The sequence below is a fragment of the Cajanus cajan genome, chromosome 9 (genome assembly GCF_000230855.2).
Source record: "Cajanus cajan strain Asha chromosome 9, NIPB_CcT2T_4, whole genome shotgun sequence".
NCBI lineage: Eukaryota > Viridiplantae > Streptophyta > Magnoliopsida > Fabales > Fabaceae > Cajanus > Cajanus cajan.
In genome coordinates, this window is record NC_138525.1 from 35,564,503 (window position 1) to 35,573,841 (window position 9,339).

Genomic DNA, 9,339 nt, shown 5'->3' on the forward strand with positions numbered 1-9,339 from the left:
ATCCGAGAATAGCTTGGTCAAGGCTTGGCTACACTTGTTCTTCTTGGAGCTTCTAGTCCTTGCATTTCTTCCAAGGATCCGAGAAGTATTGAAGAGCATTCCTTGAGGTTTCTTCAAGTTGAACCTCATCAGTTTATAACAAAAGAGATAAATAGTAAAGAAAGATACCTCTTAAAACGAGCTTTTATAGATACTTCCAATGTAGTAAATTTGAGGTTCTTTTTGACTACCTTTCACACTTCAAAATACCTCACAAATCTCAAGAAATACCACATAAAAAGAAGAAAAAAGTATATAGATTCTAGAGGGACTTTCAGAGATCAAATTTTTTAGCCTTTAGCACTCACTATTCATGAGCCTTCTATTTATAGGCACGAAAATCTACCAGAACAGGCCATTCTGAATTCAGAATGAGCTATTCTAGACCTTTCTGTTACATACAAAATTTGAAATTGGAACGTCCCGTTCCCAAAGAGGAATAGCCCATTCTAGATTTTTAATTTTGGATATAATAGATTGAGTTAGAATGAGGCATTTTGACCTAGGATTACAGGCTTTTTCTAAGCTTGGAACGACCGTTCCGATATAAGAACAACCTATTTTGGAATACTTATTCGGGCACTCCGTGTTTCAAACCTCTAGATGTCATGTTAGCCTCCTCTAGTGTTGTTTTCGAGCCTTTGGCAGCTTCTTCTTCATGCTAAAAGTTTATTTATGTATTTATGTGCCCCTAGATGAAATTAGGTGTCTATAGATGCCCCTCTTTACTTGTCTTTTTGGATAACTATGTGTTACTTTTCCAAAGGCAAGTAAAGATGTAGAAATTCATCCAGGTCTTCTCTTTGTCTCTTCGTGCACGCGCTTCCACGTCATTTCCTTTGAATTGATGGGTTTGCTTGTATCCTTGTTCTTCTGAGTAGTTGAGTGTTGGGTTGCGTAGTCCATTGGGTAACAAGGATGGCAAACTGTACCATCTAATTTTCTATCTTCATGCAGATGCTCCATGCCATTTCCTCTAGTTGCTTCTCTATGATACTGAGATTTTATTTATTACTTATTGAAGAGGGACTATGTTCTGAGTTCAACCTCTCTAGGCTAGACTGATATTAAGGCTTTAGTCGGCCTATGGCGAGTGTTACTTGTTCCAGTCTCTCCAAGCTAGATTGGTATTAAGGCTCCAGCCGAACTTTTCGGAGCTTGTTGTTGAGTATTCCTTGATCCAGCCTCTCCAGGCTAGATTGGTATTGAGGCTCCAACCGACCTTTTCTGATCTTGTGCTAGTTTTTAGGGTCCAATAACCTTTTTCGATCTTGTACTGGTTTTGAGGGTCCAACAAACTTTTACGATCTTGTACTAGTTTTGAGGTTCCAACAACTTTTTCCGATCTTGTATTGGTTTTGAGTGTCCAACAAGCTTTTCTGATCTTGTACTGGTTTTGAGTGTCCAACAAGCTTTTCTGATCTTGTACTGGTTTTGAGGGTCCAACAACCTTTTCCAATCTTGTACTTTGTTGTGTGAGTATTATGATGCCTCTCTAGGTGTCTCCATTGGGGATGACATGTGTGATAGGGGTTCTGGTGCTGTTTCTACCGGATGAGTATTATAATGCCTCTCAAGGCATCTTTATTGGGGAATGGATGGAAGGGATTCTGGTGTTATTCCTGCCATGTGAGTATTATAATGCATCTCCAGGCATCTTTTGAGGATTGGTTGGCAAGAATCTAGTGTTGCTCCTGTCGAGGGGAGAATTATGATACATCTCCAGGTGTCTGTTGTGGATGTTAGATTTTTTGGGAGAACTCTATTGACGATCTGCGTGTGGGAGTAAGGGAACTCCTGAGGTATTGGTGTGATGGGTTGATGAGATACGACTTGCGGATGTTATGATTGACATGTAGATGAACTTGTTCTTGTCGAGTTGTTTGTCTTGATCATTGTGGGATGGCTTGCTGTGGAGAGACTCTGCCCCTTTGTAGATGAATTCCCCAGGCCAAGGAATTTTCCAAATCTTGTTATTGTTTCCAGCTTCAGCTTTTATTATCTTGAACCTTCGTCTCTTTCTCTCTCTATGTTTTTTTTTACTGTGCAAATGATGAATGCATGCTGTCACAAATACATCTAAAATTTATTGTTTATTCTAGATAATTCCCCTTACATGTGAAAAATAATTCTTTCTTTAAATATGCGTTTCACGTATGTCACATATGTACAATGTGCCTTTTTAGTTGTTTCCCGTTGTTCGAAGGCCTTTTCTTTTCTCCTTGAGGTAAGGTTCTTTTTTGATTTATTTATTTATTATTTTTTTAGCACTATGGAACCTTTGATTAGGAGCTCATACAAGGTTGTTATTCATTCATTATTTTCTTTTATTAAACCGGTTCACACCCCATTTAATTAATGAAACGCATCATTTAAACAATATAGGTCAAGAGAAGTGAAATAAACAATGGATATCTTTATTGTAAATCAAAAGCTTTGAGAAGGATTACAAAAGGAATTTAGAGAGAATGGCTGGCTAAGGTAGGCTAGTGTTTGGGCTTCAAGCAAACATATTCCTTGAAGAACAAAAATAAACATCCTCCTAGTTGTCTGAATAGCATGCTTTAAACTTTGACCAAATTCTTTGAAGGACTATAATGTTTGGATAGGGTGTCTAGCTCACCTCTTAGTTTTCTATCTAGATGCTCATCACTTGCCCTTTTATATTATCCCTAACTTTTGCCTAGGACATATCCTAGCGGGTATTTTTTTTAGCAAGTGAGTTCGCTCAAGCATAGAATTTCTTGATGGCGTCGGAATTCACCGGATAATTTAACTCCTCACCATCCATGTTGGTAAGGATCAATGCCTCACCAAAAATGTAACGCCATGGAAATATTGGGCTATTTAGTAGATATACTTTATGTATATATATGTATGTATATATGTGTATGTTGTTTATTTGGATTTGGATTGGATTTGGAGGTGTGGATTTGAAATGTACTTATCTTGTGCATGTTGTATGTTTAGGTAATTTTGATTGGTTGCTTGGATATAGTAGTGATTTTTTAGTATGAGATGAGAGGTTTATATAGGCATGTGTAACATGAATGTGGTGAACGATGCATTGTACACCATTATACTGAATTGGTACTAAGAGGGAAGAAGACTGATCACCTTCCTTCTCATCTTAGTTAAGTGAAGTATTATGGCATGCAACTCATTATTCCAAGAATATGTATATGAATGTGATGTTTGTTTGCATGTTAATGCATGTTGCATTTCATATTGTGGTGAGTTGTGAGTATTGCATGGAAAGGAATAGGATGGGTAGGAGATTGAAGGATAGGAACATGAGATAAATCTGGTATTTCTGAGTGAATTTGAGGTTGTTTTAGAGTTTAGGGAGTTGAAATACTTCAAGGAATAGAATATTTGAGGTGAATAGGTGTTAAGGGTGAAATTTGGAAATTTTGGAAAATGGATATATATAGAGACTTAGGACCGGAGGGTCTCATTTGTCAAACAGAGACAGTTTTTAGAGAAACTGTTTAGGGTTTAGGGTTGAAATACTTCAAGGAATAGAATATTTGAGGTGAATAGGTGTTAAGGGTGAAATTTGGAAATTTTGGAAAATGGATATATATAGAGACTTAGGACCAGAAGGTCCACCTGCATGAAACTTCGGGCACCAACTGGTTCATCATTTTGCTCAGGTGCAGATGTTGGAATTGGTACTGGCACAGGTGCAGATGGAGGTAGAGGTACTGCAGTGGGTATGTCAATCTGTTTCCCCGACCTCAATGTGATGGCACTCACATTTTTTGGATTCTGCACAGCCTGTGAAGGCAACTTATCTGAATTTTGAGACTGTGCCTGATTAAGTTGAGTAGCCATCTGCCCCATCTGATTGGTCAAGCTCTGAATGGAAGCTCTGGTCTCTTGCTGGAATTGCATATTTTGAAGAGTCATCTGCCTCACTAACTCCTCCAATGAAGGTTCAGAAGTAGAAGGTTAAGGAGATGGTGGTGCAGGAGCTTCATGTTGTCTCTACTGCTGTTGTTGGATAGGGGGAGGCACATATCTGCTAGGACCAACATTGTTTTGGAAGGGAGGGGATGGCTGTTGTTGTTGTTGCTGGTTAGACCATCTGAGATTGGGATGATTTCTCTAACCTGGATTGTACCTATTGCTGGAGAGGTCATAACCCTGCTGCTGTTGTTGCTGGACATGAGGTCTATTGTAAATATTTGTAGCATATGCCTCTGGATGCTCATTTACTCCTGAATGTTGCAGAGAAGGGCATACATTTGTGTGATGATCAATTAAGAACAAAGGCCACAGACCTTTGTTATAGATGCAGATTTTTGATTTGTAGCAAGTTGAGTCACCAGGTTGACCAATGCATCAAGTTTACTCTCCAGCATTTTATCTGCATCAGTGGCCACATCATGAACTCCTCTGATGACAATTACATTATCATTTCTGGTACTAAATTGTTGAGAGTTGGGGGCCATTTTTTCTATCAAGTGTCTGGCTTCAGCTAGGGTCATGCACCAAGTGCTCCACCACTTGCAGCATCTATCATACTCCTCTCCATGTTATTCAACCCCTCATAGAAATATTGTAGTAACAACTGCTCAGAAATCTGGTGGTGAGGACAACTTGCACACAACTTCTTGAATCTCTCCCAAAACTCATACAAGCTCTCACCACCAAGTTGCCTGATACCTGATATATCTTTTCTAATTGCAGTGGTCCTCGAGGCAGGGAAGAATTTCTCCAGAAACATTCTTTTCAGATCATCCCAACTAGTGATGGACCTAGGAGCCAAATAATACAACCAATCTTTAGCAACTCCCTCCAATGAATGTGGAAATGCCTTCAGGTAAATGTGATCCTCTTGAACATCAGGAAGCTTCATGGTAGAACAAACAATATGGAACTCCTTCATATGTTTATGTGGATCCTCACTTACATGACCATGAAACTTGGGCAACAAATGGATTAGTCCAGTTTTAAGCACAAAAGGAACATCTTCTTCAGGATATTGAATGCACAAACTCTCATAAGTAAAATCAGGTGCAGCCATCTCCCTAAGAGTCCTCTCACGAGGTCCATTATAAGGTTGTTCACCCATGTTTTCTGGTTGACTTAAATCAAGCTCAGATGCAACAGTTACACTAAGACTATCACTATGGCTATCACTATGACTATGACACTAAGACTATCACTATGGCTATCACTATGACTATGACTATCACTATCTAAAAATGGAATGATATGCTCTCTAATTATTCTATGAAATGTCCTATCAATCTCAGGATCAAATTGGTGCAAAAAATCAGGGTTGCTCCTAGTCATGCACTACATGAACTACTACATGAATAGTGATAGTGAATAGTAGGGGTAAAAAGGGAATTTTCATGAAAACTTGGAAAACATCAAAACTAATGCACCAATATCATCCTAAAATCATTAGAAACTACCACAAAAAATTTGAGACCAAAATTCAAAGCCTAACTATATGAACCACCTATGAAAAGTTTGAAAAAATAAGAAATAAAACTTCAAAATTAGAAAAAAAATAGTAAACGGCCTTTTTTTGGAAATAATTAACTTCATTTGTTGCCTATACTCCTCCACACTAGATGACCACTGTTTCAACCTTTGAAGCTTATCCATAAGTTCACGGTCATAGTGTGGGGGAATATGTCTCCTCCTTAAGGCACTACAGAGTTCATTCCAATATTGAATTGGGGGTTCATGATGCATTCTTCTTTCTTTTTCAAAAGAGGTCCACCAATACATAGCATGCCCTTGGAAGCTAAAGGTTGCTAAAGAAACCTTTTTCTTTTCACTTATTCCATGGCAAGAAAAAAGTTGTTCAACTTTCATTTCCCAATCTAAATATGTTTCAACATTGTCTTTGCCATGAAATGATAGAAGAGTAATGTTAGGTTCCTTATTGGAAGACTCCCTTGGTTTTGGTCTTTGTGTTCTTGGTGGCCTTTGATAGTAATCATCATTGTGATGACTACTATAATGGCTATCACTTGGGGGGTTTGTAGAGTGTTGACTACCCTCACTTTCACTTCTAGGGATGCTTACCCTTGGGTTGGATCCCCCAACTCCCCCTCCCATGACTAGTTTTTCTAGCATCTCTTTTATTTCCTTATTGTTTTTCTCATTTTATCTCTCTTTTCTCTTATATTCTTCCACTCTTTTTGCATTTTCTTCTTCTTTTCTTTTTATTTATTCCCTAAGTTCTCTAAGCTCATCCCTAAGACTATGTCTATTACTATGAGAATTTTGACCCCTCACACTTGAATGATCACTCATCTTTGATCAATAATGGTTTTCACAAAGAAGTTCTTGGAAATTTTTTCACAAAGAGTGAGTGATAAAAAGTTTTCACAAAAGAATTTTGAGGGCAAGAATAGTGATAGGAGGCCTAAGTGTACAAAGTGAACTATCAAGGGAGTTGGACCACAAGGGGTGATCGATGCCGTACTCGGTCAAATAAATGCAATTAAAATGCAGTACTAGGAAGTGACTCCTAGGTTGTCTCCCAAGGACCAATTCTTTCTGTCAAATGATCAAACACGTAGTTGGGGGGGGGTTTGAGCAGATTATCAAAATTAAATAAAATAGAGCAGATATATGAATTAATTGCAATAATTAAAATAGGTCAGACCCTTGAACATAATGCACCTCTGATATCCTCGGTTCACGAAAGATAATCTATCTGAACTTAACCCTGTTCAGTCTAGATTAACCAACTAAGCAAAGATTAACCTGAGACCTCACTACACGAATTAAGCAAACGTGAACCTTGTTAGACCTCCTTCCTCAGGATTAAGAAACCTGAGATACTGAACGCAAACAACCCAGTGTCATTAAGCATGACTCAGATGTTGAACACCTCAGAATAGATACCTCACAAGGGAGAATCAACCAGAGCATAAATGCAACGCATAGAGAACCTCTATCAGAGGGTTGCAATCTGCCTAAGGGCCCAACCCTGGGGTTTTAACTTTCCATAAAATCAAAATGCACCAGCAGAGACATAATGCTAAACATCAAAATGAATGGAATAGTGCAAAATAAAAATGGCAGCAAAATGGGAAAACTTGAAGAAAACGAAAAATGCAGGATAGTAATAGAACAATGAACTGAACAACAGAAAATGAATATTGCACAAGTATAGCAACAATGTAAATTAAAACAAAGCAATGAAGACGAACAAAACTGTATAGATGAATAGGTAATACTGGGTCTGATTCTGTCTCACAAGGAAGAATAATAAAAAATAGAGAAAAATAAGGCTGAAAAACAAAACGAAATTTCCATCACATAATGGAGGCTGCCCCCTTGCATGGCAACAATCCCTAGGTTAAGTCTGACCTAGAATGACTAATGGGCCCCCAAAAAATACAAGTCTGACCCAAACTACAATAAAATAGAATATAAAATGAAATTAAATGCTGAGGTGGAAAATGGTGCAGCGGTGACATGGTAGATGACGTGGCAGCTCTTCTTGAAGTCCAAAAATTAATTCCGAGCCCAAATAATTATTAAACTACCCTGAAAATAAAAATTGGAATAATTAGATTCAGAAAATTCAAATTAGTTAAAATATGAATTACCGGTCCAATTAAAGCCCAAATAGAAAACAGTGCAGAATATAAACAATTAAGCACATATCAGAGATTAAAATAAGTACAGAAAGGTAAGAAAATAAGGGAAAATAATGACTCATCAAGGGGTCATTGATTCTTAGCAATATAAGGCCAAAATTTCCTTGTGTATTTTTTGTGCTTATTTTGAAAAATCAAAACAGAGTAAGAAGTGTATCAAAATCGAAAATCAAAGGTGTATAAAAAGAATAACAAACTAGTAGCAAAACTAGTAACTATTGTGAATGAAATTTGACTTGTACAATACACTTCTTATTCCTCTTTTCTCCACCACTTGAAAACCTCTTTTATAACTATTTGGCCTCTATTTTTAAGTGCTCATATTCTGTATAAAAAAAGAAGAAAGATCCAACAAGGCAAAAAAAGAAAAAGGAAACAAAAGCAAAAGCTACAAAAAGGAAATTGAAAAAAGAAAACATGCATGTTTAGAGCACTTGGCCTTGAAATTTTGTGGGATTTTTTTTTTTAGTTTTAATTGTTGTCTAGTGGCTGAAAAAACATTTCTAAATACTAAAAGTAATAGCAAAAATTTTGTTTTGATTTTGTAATCAACTCTAGAGCCATTCCTAGGACTATTCCTTTGGGTGCTAGTGTTGAAATTGTTCCTTAATTGTTGCTTTGTGTCTTTCTTGGCTTTCTTTGTGATGGAACTGTCTTGAAGAGGATTGGTGTACTTCAAGAAATCCACCGTCCAAGACCTTGCTCCTTGAGGTTGAGACTCGTATCAATGGCGGAAGAAACTTTGAAGAATCTTCAATGGTGAAGAAGCACTAAGGAGGTTCGGCGACTCCTTGAAGGTGGAGAAGAGTGAGGAACCAAGTTCAAAGGTTGAAGAGCCTTTGAGAGAAACCTTAGATAGAATGTTCTCCACGGTTTTGAGGTGACTTTGAGAAGAGAGAATTTTGTTAAAATTCTGAAGTTCATTCATCAAAAGTGAAGAAAAAGGTTGGAGTTACAAATATATAGAAGGAGGTAGCTTAGGGAGCAAGCTAACCTTAACCATGGTTCAAGTGAACCATGGTTTGGTTGGCTTGACCATCCAAGCTAGTTAGGAGGTTTATGGAGCAAGCTTCTCACATAGCTTGCTTGGGAAGCAAGCTAAGGAAAAACTTGTAGTACAAGCTTCCAAAGCTTGAAGAAGGAGAACCAAATTTCGGCCAAGAGAGTTAAGGGAGCTAGGCGGATTGGCTACATTTTGGCACCTTGAATTAATTTCAAAAATGTTTGATTTGGTCCTGTTAGGTTCATCCAAAAGTGATGAAACCTAGTTATATCAAATCTATAAAAAATTAGGAGAAAAATGAGTCCAATATGTAAAATTTTGCTTAGGCCCAATTCTGGCCCAATTGCTAGTCACACCCTCAAGCATTGCTAAATGCCACCCCACTTCTACTACTGAAAAAATAGAAAATGAGTGTACCAAAAAATAAGGTTAAATGGAGTCAAAGTCTCCAAGTAACCCACCCTAGAATCAATATTCAATGACTAATAAAATGAAATAAAGTGCCTCACAAATACAAAGGCAAAAATAAGCCTATACAAGAGAACTATGTACAAGTTATACACAAGTAGAACTAAGCCTTCTCTTCATGATAGAGTAGTCCAAGTGAAGAGTACCTTGGGCTTAGAAAGCCAACTGGTCTTCAAGTTGTCCAACTCT

General features: G+C 37.5%; 1 non-coding gene across 1 annotated transcript; it reads left to right on the top strand.

The window, feature by feature from the left end:
• The first annotated feature begins 4,625 nt into the window (after window positions 1-4,625).
• On the top strand, window positions 4,626-4,730 carry LOC114915256 (small nucleolar RNA R71). Its single transcript, XR_003803207.1, has one exon. It is a non-coding gene; the product is annotated as a small nucleolar RNA R71 (small nucleolar RNA).
• The last annotated feature ends 4,609 nt before the right edge of the window (window positions 4,731-9,339 follow it).